General features: G+C 34.1%; 1 protein-coding gene and 1 long non-coding RNA gene across 4 annotated transcripts in view; both read right to left on the minus strand.

Moving 5' to 3' along the window:
• The window catches only part of shep (RNA binding motif single stranded interacting protein alan shepard), a 153,390-nt gene that overhangs the window by 26,994 nt on the left and 110,088 nt on the right, over positions 1–16,308 (minus strand). The window lies entirely within an intron of this gene.
• Positions 13,913–16,308, minus strand: part of LOC149502536 (uncharacterized) — a 36,340-nt gene continuing 33,944 nt past the window's right edge. Inside the window, exon 3 of the long non-coding RNA XR_016323420.1 lies at positions 13,913–13,978. This is a non-coding gene — a long non-coding RNA (uncharacterized LOC149502536). The remainder of the gene's footprint in view (positions 13,979–16,308) is intronic.

The following is a 16,308-nucleotide window of genomic DNA, read 5'->3' on the forward strand; positions in this document are numbered from 1 at the left end:
ATGGACGAAAAAGGACGATGTTAGCGGTGTTAGCGTATTCGTTCTACCGATGGATGTGCAAATGCAAAAGCGACTCGTGTAGTTTATCATTAGTAGTTGTAGGCGCGCGTGTGGGTACGTGTCGGTATGTGTGTCGTCTCGTGTGTGTTGGTGTGGTGCGGAATGCGGCCGCGTCCTTCGACGTACGCCGCGCCGGTTCATTTGCACACCGCCGCAGCGTAGCTGCTACGATCCAATCCTAGCACTCGTTTTATTGGTTTTTTAATTAAATTGTCTATTAACACTAATCATACCAACGCTTATTGGTACCTATATCTACCATAGCGGGTAGATAACGTTATACGACAAATATTACTCAAAATAAAGAGACCAAAACAAACAAAAAATCTATATGTATAAAATGAAATGCTATTCGTTAGTCTCGCTAAAACTCGAGAACAGCTGGACCGATTGGCTAATATTGGTCTTGAATTATTTGCGGAAGTCCAGAGAAGGTTTAAAAGGTAGATAAATATGAAAATGCTAGGAATTAAATAAAAATAACAATTTTGTTTTTACTTTGATGTGTCCCCCGTTGGACGGATTTCTTTTGTTTGTTTTAAGTTTATTTTATACAAAAGTTTAGGTCTTTTATTCATCGACTGGAGGCACTACGAAGTCTGCCGGGTCAGCTAGTAGTATAATAATTGTAGATTAATTGGTAAGAAAAAGTAATGAAGTCAAATGTGCAAAAGGAATAAGATGATACGTGCATTTTAAATGCAAAAGTTCAAAATGGGTCATTTGATCCGTTATGGTGTGTTTAGTGTTTTAATGACGACGGGTATGAAAAAACTTGTGAAACATATTTATTTCAACTACTCGTCGTCGCTAATTCGTGGCTAAAACCAACAGAAAAACATATAAGATACTCATATGATATATTTAACACACACAAAAAATATATATAGTATACAACACGACGTACAGCCAATCCCGTAGTTAGGATGAGTGTTTTAACCTTTGTATTTGAAATTATTTCATATCCCAAAAATAAATTGTTCAAAATTTCATTAATACTACCTTCAGGGCTTAATCGCTAAAAAAATGCTATTTTTTATTGTTGATAAGTTATTTCTGAAAATAATCATAACCCAAAATAAACATAATTGAAAACTTATATTACGTTTAATGAAATCCTAAATTTATTCTGAGTCACCTGACAACAAATTACGGGACACATTTTTATGCGACATCTTTGAAAAGTATTTCGTATCAATTTTTAACTTACTCAAAATGTACTTTGAAACAACTATATTTTTATAGGTTTAATCTAACAACGCTTAAGTGTGTTTCAATTACATATTATATAGCTATGAAATATCATCCCTAATATAATTATTTTAGTCCTACTGGAAATTCTGCGTAGTCAATACGAATTACTATACGATTCTCAATGAAAACATTTCTTTGAAGTTGAAGTCCATAAAGCCTAGCAAACTGAAGCCGAGTAATAATTGCTTCAGTAGGAAACGCAGTTTCTCGCATGCAGTTCACAGTCTGAAGAAAATTTATTGCTTGCTCGTGGACAGAATGCCTTAATGGTGTCGCCGAACTGTGGCAACCGCGAGCCTCGGTGGCTGCCCAAATATGAACGTGGCCTTTCTTTAGGGCCATAAAAATACTTTTCTCTGACTCTGCGGTGTGCCATGAAATATTCAAAGTAAAAGCAGCACATAAATATACTGGTGAATCTAATCGATCTTTAATTGAATATGCAATTTCGAAAAGGGCACTTTTTTTTTTTTTTTTTTATTGCTTAGATGTGTGGACGGCAGAAACAGCAGAAACAGGCAGAAACAGGCGGGGTGGTGGTATCTACCCGTGCGGACTCCCAAGAGATGCTACCACCAGTGAAAATCGTCATATTACTCTTACATATTTATCGTTTTTATTCAATTCTATTTTTAAATTTTCCATTTAAATTATCGAAAACAACACGGCGTTTAAAACGTATATACCTATACTTTAAAATAAATTTCCAATATAGCGTTTAAGTATTACAAAAACATTGTAAAATTTAACAGATCTACACCTTTTATTTGTCAACAGAGTGTGCGACAGATGTTTATTTATTAAAATTGTTCGAATCGTTTGCGGGTGGCAAAAAAAAAGGGACGCCAGATGAGTATTTCGAAATGCTGGTAAATCCTCGACGATAGGGATTACTGGCGGTTAGAACTGATATTGTAGATAAAAGCCATTGTAACTGTATACACAAAATTCGTTGTGTGAGTTAAAATAAATGACGCATACCTATTGATTTCTTATATACGCCCTCGCGTCGCCTAGCGTGCGACCATTTTGTAGCTAATATGTATTGCGATGATAAAATGTTTATGTCTTGAATGAAGTATAAATATTCTGATAGAATAAAGAGGAATAAAGCATGTTTCTATATTCTTCTCATGAAACGAACATAATGGCTTTATCTCGCGCGAAGTGCAAATGTATTTTAGATGCAAAACACCAGATGTTGGACTATGAAAGCTATATATAACATTGATTAATATTTAGTACATAAGGATTGTAGTTTCTTTTTGTAATCTTATGTGAAACTAACTTTTTGTTATATGGCGCTTTGCTCGAGTTAATATAGAAAAAAATGTACGCCTCGGTTACTAGTATAAAATAGTACTTATTTTGGAGAAAAGTTATTTTGTGTCCTCTTTAATCTGGCTATAATAAAACTAACTTCTGAGTAATTAATTTGATATGATACTGAAAACGACGCGCGACCCAAGTCAAAAATCGATATATGTAGACTATTATTATTACTTTTACAGATTAATAATATGATTGTGTATACGATGCGACAGTCGAGTATTAATCAAATTAAATTTTGAATCCGCCCCCATTTGCCGATCTCTGCGCGTCGCGTCAGTCGATTAGTGACCCATTGTGTAAAACCTTCGGGATGTGTGTCCTGTATACGGGTGTCTAGTTATTTGGTACATCTCTTATCGTATTCCTTATTTATGCTTCACAGCTAGACATCACCAGCCCGACCAGTACTGCCGAAAAGCGTTCTAGTTTGAAAAGTGGTGGTAATGAAAATTGTGATTTCGACATTATGTGTCGCCGTTGTGATGTCTATATGATCCGGTAATTGAACACCAGATAGAACATAGGTTCGTTCAACCATCTATTTCGATAAACACACACACAGGCAAAATAAGATTTGAATCGCAAATATGTTGCATTTGATGATATTTTACGAAAAGATAAGAAAGCTATCGACGGATGCCAATGCTTTCTTCCTAATTTCAAAACTATATATATAATTTAATATTTTAAATTATCGAACTGTGAAAATAAATAGTGAAAGAGCGAAAACAATATGAGAATATTAAACAGTATCGTAGTGTGAGTCATCTCGGTAACTCATGGATTTACGACTGTTTGATAATATGTATGTACGATTGTATTTTGATTTGATAGTACGTAATGAAGGCCATTATAAATGATAACACTAGATTTCCGGCACTAAATTACAGTTTAAACATAAATGTTTTCTTAAACGCTTTTATTCTATTGTAATATTAATTATAGTTACGAAGATTCTTATTATTTATTAAACGAAATTTAAGTCATATTTGAAACTTCAATTAAAATTCAATGTATGTAATTTATGGATTATGGCTAACGTATGCAAATAGAAAAGATAGCAAAACAATATACTTTGAAATTTGTTGTTGTGATAAACCTTCCCATTTTCATGAATTACTTGTTACCCCGTTGTAGGGGTTATTCGGGTGGTAAAAGTGCATTTACCTGTATTACGAGGGTAAATTAGTGTGGCTGCAAGGGTGGCGTGTCCGATGACTTTGATTGATGACTGTACGGCGCGTTGTGCGTGCGTTTGCCACTGACCGAACCATAAGAGATTCGAAACAATCAAAACGAGTAACATTGATGATTTTTTATTAGGTCCGATTGAATTTCATATGAGTTTCAATAGTTCCGAGAATTACGTATTGACTGACATATTACACTTCACGCAGACAACAACCATGCTTCTTCGCAGAACGTTTTTGACGTACGTTATTTACGCTGAGCGGCGACATATTATTATTATGTACATATAAACATCACGGAACAACGGTCGCAAACAATTAAACGAACTGTAAGAAATTTCTCGAGAGGGGTACAACAAACACGAGAGCACGGTGACTTGCGAATCGTTCCGACGTGGCATGAAATAGGTTGGAAAATAACTCCATTCCCGCGGGCACGACTGCGATTCAATCAAGTCTGATTCAGATATTTGGAGTTCGTTTACAGAACGAGCTAGCTGGAGGCGAATTTACGAATGAAAACCTAAAAAAGCACGCGATTGAACGGAGAAAGGTTTCGGGTAATCGTTTTACGACTACGTGTTAGGGGCATTACAATTATATTATAATGCTAGCTGACCCGGCAGACTTCGTAGTGCCTCAATCGATAAATAAAAGACCTAAACTTTTGTATAAAATAAACTTAAAACAAACAAAAGAAATCCGTCCGACGGGAGACACATCAAAGGGAAAACAAAATTGTTATTTTTATTTAATTCCGAGTATTCTCATATCTATCTACCTATCTTTTAAACCTTCTCTGGACTTCGACAAATAATTCAAGACCAAAATTAGCCAAATCGGTCCAGCCGTTCTCGAGTTTCAGCGAGACTAACGAACAGCAATTCATTTTTATATATATAGATTTGTGGTAAAACGCGGCAATTTCTAAGAAAGATATTAGAGGAAGATATTCATGCATATTTATAGCGAACCAGATAAAATTATTTTGCAACGATCTGTTGACCGGGAACAATTTTATTGATTACTAGCGACCCGCCCTCGCTTCGCTTCGGAAACATTAAAACACACATGAAACCAAAAAAATAAAATAAATTTTTTTTTAAAAAAGTAGCCTATGTTCATCAAGGACAATGTCGGCTTCTAATGGAAAAATAATTTTTCAAATCGGTCCAGTAGTTTCGGAGCCTATTCGAAACAAACAAACAAACAAATCTTTCCTCTTTATAATATTAGTATAGACAATCATATTAATGGAGTAGTATTCCACGGTGGTTTTCCTATTTAAGTTAGATTGATTAGGTATAGAAATAGAATCTGTCTGACCAGACTGGTGTCATTAAAGTAATCTTTTCGGATTAAATGCCTGTGTGTTCTAGCGAATAAGGCAGCAAGTAACAAAGAGAGCAAACTAGTTTGAATCTAAAGCTTGCATGTGGCTAAAAGTGCACTAAGGTGTAATCTTTTAGTGCTCACTATCCGTAAATCCAAAAAAGAAAGAGGTGTCTATTCGCCTTTCTGGCGCAAGGGTAAGCATGCGGAAATTATCTACTTTGTCTGGCTCACGTAAAGATAATGCGTCTGTGTCTACTATTCAACCGCTGTCAAGAAAAGAAATATTATCTAAGTAAATTTAATATAAAAAAACTGGACAGTGTAGTTAGTTTAATGCTCTGTAAATTTTCTGTATTAGTTATTGTTACACGTAGCAACGTTGTAGCCAACCAAAAAAATGTATCTGATAATATTAATAAAGAAAACATTTATCCTGAGAAAATGTTTCACTCATTATGGGAGCGAACTCAAACTTTACTTTGCCCGACGTTAGTTTTCAGGAATTAAAATCTCAATATTAAATAACGTGGTATCCGAAACTTTCTATAACAAACTACTAGTGGTCGCCCAGTGGTCGAAATTCGATCATAATTCATTTAAATTATAAGTTTGAAGATTATTATTGTTCTATTGTCATGGACTTTACTTCTGTAATCACAGATTTCGCCAAGGCTATACTATAGATAAATAATATTAAAGACAAACAATATTAATCTATTCTCAATTTGAGCACAGACTTTAACGAGTAAACAAACGAGTATATATGCGTGTGTGTGTGTGTGTCAAATAAACGGTAGTGTGTGTGTAATATTTTTTTTATTGATTTAATGTATTTTTTATGCATAATAAAAAAAAAAATTAGCATTCTGCACTTCTCTATATTGTCTATAAGTGTGGGATATTTCAAACTCCTCGGTCAGCGCTACTTTCGTAAAAAGAGCTACAAAGTTTTTGCTTCACATATTAATATATAGATAGCATACTAATTCACTAGCCCTTAATCTAGCAGATTTAAACGAAATCTGTCGAACATATAATCGATGTGAATCCAAATCACATATCGTGTACGAAAATCACGAGTTTTAGTTCGTCGCGACTGTTTGAGTTGCATTGTACCCGCTGCATCTCGAATACGCTCATGAAGTCTCATTAATTAAATCTCTATATTGAATTCTTTATTGTACAACTCAATTATAACCTAGTCGGGCGCAACTCCAGCTCCGTAATTTAGTTTCTCTGCCACTCCAGTTCGTTATAATTGTATTGAAAATTTTGTGATTCAATTTACTAACTAATTGTTTCGGCTCATGCAAATCTTTGCTTACAGTCTTCTCATGTATATAGTACTTTTAATCTTCAAGCCCAAATAATGTAATCACAATTAAGGGAACTTTTACGCGTTTATCTTAAATTTATTGTAAATTTTCAAATTATCGTCATCACGGTAGATTTTCAACAAAACACTAATAAATAAACTAATGGCTGGAATTTAAAATAGAAATCCATATTTTAAAAATAAAATTCATTTGAATTTAGAATTTATTGCCAGCTATAGATTAATTATATTTAAAATGGCCAGTGTTGTAAAACGGGAACTTCATAGGAAGACCTATTATTAATTTAATCTGTACTTCTGAGGTACTTATTCGTACCTAGTCTATATTTGAGAAGAAGGAAATTACAGAATTAAAAACAGTATAAATTATTACGTTTACGTCCTATTTTCATATGATTTGAAGATGTAACGAAAATCGTTGCTTGTTACAGCGTTAAGTTCTATTTGCTTTGATCTGTAGCCATATTATTATCCAATTACACCGAAGTAAGACAATATTTAATCTTTTACTCACTCAGAGTTGAATTTCGAAATTTGCTCCAAGAAAATTCACTTTGAAATAAGCTATCGCCAAACGGGTTTACAAAATTTGTGTTAACAACTTGGCGATAAAGTTAAGTTTATTGTTTGCTTCGGGTTACTAGTAATAATTATATTTGAGTTTTTGGTGTTTTCGTACTAAGCCCGTAATTTAGTTTGATAAAGTTCCATGTTGTTTATGTATTATAAGAGACAAATTTAATAATTTTGTTTTGAGATTGAAACGTATATTAATATGATGCCAGAATCCGGTTTGTCTGTAAATTGAAGAATTGTAATAATAACAGAAAGGGGAGTATCCAAAGACGAGTATTAGTACTTAAATAATTTTTAGATTTATTTGCTGTTTGTTTTCATATGATTTTCATAGGTAGACGGGAATTATAATAATTTAGAAACAATACATACAATTCATATTTCATTAATATGTACGAAAGTAAGTCTGTTATACAATTTTCAAACCAAACTACTGAACCGATTGTAACGAAATTCAGTATGAGCTCTCAGGCTAAGCTCTGTGAAAGTAAATAGGCTAACTTTCATACTATTTCTAAGGCCACATACGCGATATAAAGTGCAATCCACGCAGACGACGCTTCCCACGAAAAGCTACTAAATAAACGAAATATCTAATTTGACCTGTAGTAATCTATGTCGTGTCTATAAAATATAGGTAAATATACAAGATTTATCTAAGTTTTTATTTTTGAGTTATAGTCCTTAAAACCATATATAATTTATAAAAAAATATCAGTATCGTGACGACGAAACCTTAGGGTTGAATTTGGATCAAACTAACTGTTAGAACTTAATATAATATTATTATAAATTATTGGACCGTTCATCATTTTAAAATATTAGCACAATATACGGATATCGACAAAAAATGACATCTAAGACATAATCAAACACGAAATCTGTATTTACATTATATCGCCTGAATTTATAAAATGAAATTTCTAAAAAAGAAGATTGAACATTAAAGTAGTTTTAATTGAAAACGTAAATCAATCAAAATTGAGACAACAAAAAAAAACATAATTGTCTTCTTATTACATTCACGTTTGAGAATAAGAAAAATGTTAAAGATCTTTATAGCCACGTGTGAGAGAAGAGAAGGCAATAAATAAAAGGGCCTTCGTTTGACGTGGATGGGGGGCTCAGGTTTGGGCGGGCGCGCCAGGTCGACGGCCGATGCTCTCGCCCCTATAAATACATTTGCGAAACACAAAAGCAGATGCACTCGGCGAGACCATTTTTAATTTTAATGATGCGACTTTTGCAGACTCCCGTCTTCCGCCGTTTCATGCTATTTACGACGCAGACGAAGTTTCGCTGCGCTTAACTCCGTTTATTATTTACCCTAGACTAATTTGCATGGATTCAAAATATGATTTAATATTTTCCGGTGCTATAGCAGAATTATTGTGTTTGTATATATATTAGTAGCACATAGTCCATTCTTATGTGATATTAAAGTACAAAACGTAGATTAATTGGTCGAATTTAATGTCGACGTACATCATTCATTATCCTGCCCTTCTCCCAATCACCTGGGGTCGGCGCAACTTGTTTTCTCCTTCCATACTCTTCTATCATATACCATCTCTTCGCTCACTACCTTCTTACCCATATCGTCTTTCACGCAATCCATCCATTTCTTCTTAGATCTACCTCTTCCTCGATATCCTTCCACATTCATAGTTAACATTCTCTTACCAACCTCATTTTCATTTCGTCTCATCACATGTGCATACCGTTCCAAACGCGCACTTCTCAGCTTCTCTGTTACAGGTGCCACTTTCAGACTTCCTCTAACATATTCATTCCGTATTCTATCTATTCTCGTTACTCCACACATCCATCGCAACATTCGCATCTCTGCTGCATGCTATCGCCTAGACCTATATAATACGTTGGTATATTTATTACAATCCAAATCCCTCATTTGAAATCGTAACAAAGTGTATTTAGGGAACTGCCAACAAAAGGAATTCCGAACACATTTTTTCTATACCGTACTCAATAGATTAACGTTTGTGAACGGGCATCGATCTAAGAGAAAAAGAAAACAATTAATTTACTGATTTCCCGCAATTAGCGAGGGACGGACACGAATTACTTAAGCATCTCTGGTAATCAGCGGTGGTATCCGCCATCGAACGGAAGCCGGGTTTCTCTGAGCCAATAGCAACGATACCCTGACGGCTTGCTTCCGGAACCCTTTGTTCGTTTAAATAACAAATATCTGAACTGATTTTCGTTGAACATCCGCAGCGAACGTGAGTCTAATGGTTCCCACAGAGAACAGAATGTGATGTGAATGTGTCACAATGCTCTATTAGAGATGTATTCGTATAAATATATTTATTAATATTTTGATACATCGAATTTAATAGGATAATAAATGAATCAATTCTCTTTGTAAATGAAAGAAAATGCAAATCATTTTTACTTGTATTTTTTTTATTCCTGTACATTTTCCAGATATCGGCTTGATATACCACCCATTGTAGGACACCCTGTATAGTATAATTTATAAATGCATTCAGAAGCTAAGCTTTTTATTTTTAAGGTTAGTTTCCGTTTATGATTCTTGTCTAATTAACTTAAGATAATAGATTACTCCTAGCGAAACCACACAAAATAAAACTGTGTCCAATGTACTTTTGTTTGTAATAAAAAAATATAACATTGGTGCGGAAAATATAATGCGGAATTTACTTTACTTAAAAACCATTGTATATCAATCAATGTAAGCTAAGGACATTGATTATTTATTGGGTTAAAACTTAGTCAAACTATTATTATTTGATTCCCTACACAAGTTCAATAGTTTACACGTCATTCATTCAAGTTATTCCAAGGAACACGCCGTCTGTGTGTTATACGGGGTCTAAGAAAAGCGTTTACCACGAAAATGATCACACAATACCCCGTGTCTCCCGTATTTACAAACAAGCGCTTAATTGACACAAGAATTTCAAACACTGTCGGTGTAGAAGGAAAACATGCTCCCTTGCCTGTAACAAGTGCGTCGTGTGTCGAGAAAATTTAGCAAGTGAATATTTTAAGAGTCGCTTGATCAATGTTGAGGGTTCGTCAAATCAACGACTTGAATAATATAACATGTTTTAGAACGGTTTGAATTTGTTTTGTAAATGTCATTACCGGAATATTAAGTTAATGATCGTTTAACAGATTTGAACAGATTATGGATATTTGATTTATTTGATATGTGTTTACCGCATCTAGTTTAGTTTAATGTTTTACCTACAAATTTTTAATTAGGGACTTCCTTAACGTACGTACATATAATATATCATTGAAATAATCAGTATGTCTTAATGAAGATACACTTTACGTATTTATATAACTCGACTAAGAAAAATGAATATTGTAAACTCGACAAATGCTACCTACCCGTGAGTCTGCACGGGTAGGTACCACCACCACGCCTATTTCTGCCGTGAAGCAGTAATGCGTTTCGGTTTGAAGGGTGGGGTAGCCGTTGTAACTATACTGAGACCTTAGAACTTATATCTCGAGGTGGGTGGCGCATTTACATTGTAGATGTCTATGGGCTCCAGTAACCATTTAACACCAGGTGGGCTGTGAGCTCGTCCAGCCATCTAAGCAATAAAAAAAAAATGGTAACATTTTTAAATTATTCAAGGTCAGGCCACTAAGAATACTCAGCTTAGAAAATTAACGAAAGAACGTTTAAATTTGCAAGAACCAAAATAATCTAAGCTCGTAAAACAACAATGCTCTTTCTGATTTATAAAAGGGCAGACATGACAAAGTAAATTCCGAGTGGAGTTTATAAAGCGCTTTATGTCTCTCGAACTTACAGCATGCATTATTCACAGAGTAAGAGTCTACACAAAGAATACAATGTTTCTTGAGATGTGGTCCTGAGGGGGCGTGCAGCTTTTATTTGTGCTTCTTTGCTTAATTTTTACATGTCGTGCGAGTTGGAACCAGTTTTAAATTTATTGTCTCTCGATTGATTTAACCGCAACCATTCCATTGCGGAGTTCTGTAATGTTGATGAAATTTATAATGGAAGTAAATCGTCAGTGATACCTATCTGGTCAAAATCATTTTTTTTTTGTCATGTTTTTTGTGTGTTCCATGCGGACTCATTTTTCAGCGGTGAAACTAAATTTCTCTTATTAAAAAACTAGAATTTTGATTGTGTATTATTATAATAACGATAACCACTTTTATATATTTTAAGCACAATGCTTAAAAGGGTAAAGGGATGATGAGAGTTTATAAGGTTGAGGTTGAGGATGAGGTTTATAATAAAATGTCTTATTAAGTCAAGAATAATCGTTTGTTTTGTAAAATATATTGTGTAGCTATGAATTTCAAAGTTTAATAGGAATACATATGTATATAAAATTGTAGTTATAAATTTAAAAAAATAATGTGTTAATTTCAGGAACCCATGGTCCGATTTGAAAGAACAATAATATAACATTAAATAGACTATTTGTATAACGGTAGACAGCGGCTTGGCTCTGCCCCTGGCATTGCTGAAGTCCATGGGCGACGGTAACCACTCACCATCAGGTGGGCCGTATGCTCGTCTGCCTACAAAGGCAATAAAAAAAAGTACAAAGTACTATTTATTTTAGCTATGATCCAAATTAACGTGGGTGAAACAGAGAAGTACATGTAGTACCAAATATATGACTAGACAGTAACTATGAACGCATTTCAAAAGCGAATTAAGTCTGATATTGTACTGTAGTGGTACCAAAGCTGGTATTATCTGACAACGAGTTTCGAAAAAAAAAAAGAAAAGACGAGAACAGCAAACCTACATCGTTATTGATAACACGATAATAATATATAATTTCGACGTTAGATAATCCGATTAAAAGATATCGATAATTTGTTAGACGGCGTAATTCGGGATAACCAAACCAAAGGTCGTTTGAATATATTAGTATAATTAAGGGTTTAGGACGTAAATTTTAGAGGATTTACATTCGGAATATGAATTAAATCGTCAGACAATTTTTTTTTGTCCTGACAACATTTGTGAAGCCTCACAAAGGCGGAATGACCAATGAGTATTCGTATAATAACAGTAATTGTTGTAGAGTTTATTGCAGACACGATCAGGTCCTGAACGATTAATCGCCGTCGGATGTCGGGTATTACTTCTTGCAAATTCAAGACAACCGGTGTCAGTTTTCGTGAATATTCATTAGCCGTCGAGTTAGGGAGTTAATTTCGCATTCGATCTTGGATAAATTAAAACTTTAAAATCTTATAGATACAACGTACTACGTACGGGTGTCAGTGTATTTTACAAAAATGACAAGAACATTAAGTTTTATTAAAATTAATTAATAACGTAATTCCGAAATTAATTTACGAATTATCAAAAAAGAGGTAAAATAATTTGAGTTTTAAATAAAGGTTAGCAACGTTAGAAGTCGCATTAATTATTAGGAAGCAAGAATAGTATAAAGTCGCGGTATTCTCGACAGGCTTAAAACAAACCTATATAGGTACGTAAGCTTATAAGAAAATTCCGCCGACGAAAACCACAGACCGTTTTAAGTAAATTTTATATTACAAACACAGCGTCGGATTAGGTTGCAGGCCGGGACGATGGATCATGTCGATTTAATATTTAATGAAACGCTCGTTTCTTGTTGTTTTTGTTAGTCGGTTAATTGTTGAAAGATATGTCCGTAACTACGTAATGAGACCGTACTTTAACACTTGTGAAGAAAGTATTAAACGCCCCGTGGCGCCCTTGCGGTTTCCACGGCGGACTAACTGTTTATGGCCGGCCTAGAGACGTTAACGTCTATAAACTTTATGTATGTTCACAATGCCGCCGTAAAATGTTGTAATACCGGTAAATCCCGTTGTTTTTCTTTTGGATTAAAAGCGGAACGTTTTTTTTGGATCGCTTTAATGAATATAGAAATTATTCGACATCCTGACATTCTGATTCGCTATGTCATAATAGTTTTTGGAAAGTTGAGTAAATTTTATGTTAATATTTTCAGCTAAATGTTTAATGTCGACGCGTCGTTCACATGCGGTTGATACTAATTTCCGCGCGGATGCGTGCGTCTACTCGCTCGTCACTGAAAATAAATTATTAATTCATGAATGAACGTTTTAAAGTACGTCCTTTGTGGACTCTGTTTAACAGATGCAAATATTAAAATAAAAGCCGAGTTGTCGATCAGAAAGATGTTCCGAAAATACCTGAATGCTGAGCTAATTTCATTAGAGAAATGTCAATGATGGCTATACATTAAAAATAGGTATAATCGCAGCTCAATATAACCTATTCATTACGTTTGGATAGTTTGATTAATTACAAAAGAAATCGATCAAATTATTAGACAATATCACATTACGTTACCGTAATAGAGAAATCATAATAGATCATTATCTAGACAGAGATATACAGTTGCAACGTAACACAGCTAGTTTGATGAGCTGAAGAAACAAACAGGACACGCACTGCTGCCTTCAATTACCGGTTGTGCATCGTACTATGTACGTCACGTAACAAGAACGAATTGGAGTCCTCAAGCGTGTAGGTGTGAGGCGGGAGAACCATTAACACTTACCCCATTAATTATTAATTAAAAATATCTGACATGTTCGTGATCAATGTAAGTGAAACAGCACTAAAGAAACTATAATTTAATTGACACTTGTTTTTAATATTACTCGTATTACATAATCTAAATCATATTTAATATTTTTTTCATAAAGTTATCATAAAGCTGAAAACATCTTGAAAGTATCGGTTTTCCTTTGTTTCAAACTTTGTTCTAAAAAGTTAATCTGTGGCTTATACTGTAAAATCTTAATACTTACTCTCGTAAAGTTATGCTGTAATTTTATGGGTCTGGTGCGGTCAGCATAAAATTAAACGTACCTGTAAAAAAATAAATAGAAGGTAAACATGTGCTTATTAGTAACTTAACGACTTGGTTATCAGATCAAAACTGAATAAACCTGTATAAATGAACAATTATTCTCATAATACGCGGACAAGATTGAGAGGTGTTTAATGGTTTAATTAAGAATTTAAATATTGTTTATGGAAAGTTATTGTTGCGTGATTGTTTGTAATTAGTTTTATAACAGTCCGTTCTTAAAATAGCATCAGATTTATTTTTGGGAACATTCGAATGGCTTATGATACCGTTTTTTCTTTTCTCTTACGAGTCCTATCTTGAGTACTGACATTAGAGCGTGTTGTATTTGTTAACTGTATTTGAATACATAAATTTAGGTAGATAGGTATATACGAATATCGGTAGGTATGTAGATAGATATATACAGATAATAATTAAAAAACAACGCAAGATTAAACCGTAAAAGTAGTTATTATTATATCTACGACTCGCAAAAGCCGGAGACAAAACTAATATTTGACTAAGATTTTATGGGATCAAGTTTGAAATCGTATCCTTTTAATTTAATCATAATATTTTATAAACATTATTTTTAACAGATAAGAATTAATGGTTGCGTTTTGAACTTAGCTAGTAAAAATGATCATTGGGCTTATTTGTAATTATTGTAACAGGAAAAATAATAATCCGATCTTAATGGACAGATAAACTCGCCGGACGCTTCATTTTAAAACCGGCCCTAAGGTACTTACAACAACGTTGCTCTAAGACATGGTATCAAAATCTCATCTTAGTTATTTTCTACGTTTCGAATCGGGATTGGTCATTGCTTCTTTGTAGAAATAAAAATGCTTTAGGCTTGTACCAAGCCGTGCAGACTTGGTACAAGCCTCTATGTACGTACAAGCACTCTATCCGCACTCAATGAGAGAATAGCTGTATTAATTCAAGGCGGCCGAAGACATTTTACTGGTGGTAATAAGAGCACGCGTTGTTTCTCTCACGCAGCAATCCAAGAGATTTAATTTGAAAGCGTGGGACATCCGTTATGTTTAAAATTGGTAGTTCCGACCCATATCTCAAGGTGGCATTCAACAAGAACTTATCACTGGGTGGGACATTACAGAATAAAGAAAACCTCGCGAAAAGGCTGCGCTATTATTATACACGATCATTTTGTTCATGAAACATCGTTCAGCAAAGCAAAATTCCCTTTGGCCGACATCGTAAATATTTGAGCTTTTCCCGATAGAATCCAAGACGCTTCCCCGAGTTCGGGACACCGGCTACAATAACGGAAACCGTTTATTTTCCAAGATCCGACTTTCAAAACAGTTGTCGAACTGGCATAATTCGGATTCCTCAAAGCAATATCATTAAGTGAATTTAAATTACAAATTGTCCTCTATTCACGACGAACGCTGAACGATGACGTGTAGGTATAGGTACTCGTAATATTTTAATCTTGTTTGGAAATTTAATCAATTCCGGATCTTCTGATAATAATCCGGTTGTAATACAGAATAATTGTTCATTCAAATTAAGTTCGGATAACGATTGTAATGTGTTTTGTTAATTGTACATTGGCGTATTGAATTTCAAACATTTCGATATTGGCCAGTCGTGTTCACGTATGTTTTAACGGTTTAGTTTTTTTTTAAATCTTTTTCTGAATTCATATGATTAACTTTTCTACCAATTGTACACTGTAGAAATATGCATAAAGATACCTAAAGAAAGAGGAGAAGTAATAATCTTTGATACTGACTTAGATAACAAAGTTAGTTTAATGATGAAATTTCATATTTGAAGTGTTTGTTCAGACGTCACTTTAAAGACCGAGGCTACACGTAATCACCGCTAGAAAACGAGTGCAAACCCATTATGTTTCATACAGTTACTAATTATAATTTCCTCAGCGCCGCCATTCGGAAAACTATATTTAAATTGTTCTATTTATTAATTAGTGACTAAGTACGGTGTGTTGAGTACTGTTACATGTGAGCTAGTTAGTCTGTTGCGTATTGTACAGAGGCGTAAATCAGACGTTCAGGAATTTTGAATATATATTAATATTGCATTTGAGGGAAGGATAAGCTCACGGTACTAGTGGTTACCACCGGGGTATCTATCAAATATCTACTGGTATAGATATGAACGCATACTAGATATTCAGATAGGGGTAGCGTAGTATCTTGATATTTATATCAGACTAGCTGACTCGGCAGACTTCATAGTGCTTCAATCGACAAATAAAAGAGCTAAAATTTTGTATAAAATAAACTTAAAACAAACAAAAGGAATCCGTCCGACGGGGGACACATCAAAGGGAAAACAAAATTGTTAT

The sequence above is a fragment of the Bombyx mandarina genome, chromosome 08, assembly GCF_030267445.1.
Source record: "Bombyx mandarina strain Sakado chromosome 08, ASM3026744v2".
Classification (NCBI taxonomy): Eukaryota; Metazoa; Arthropoda; class Insecta; order Lepidoptera; family Bombycidae; genus Bombyx; species Bombyx mandarina.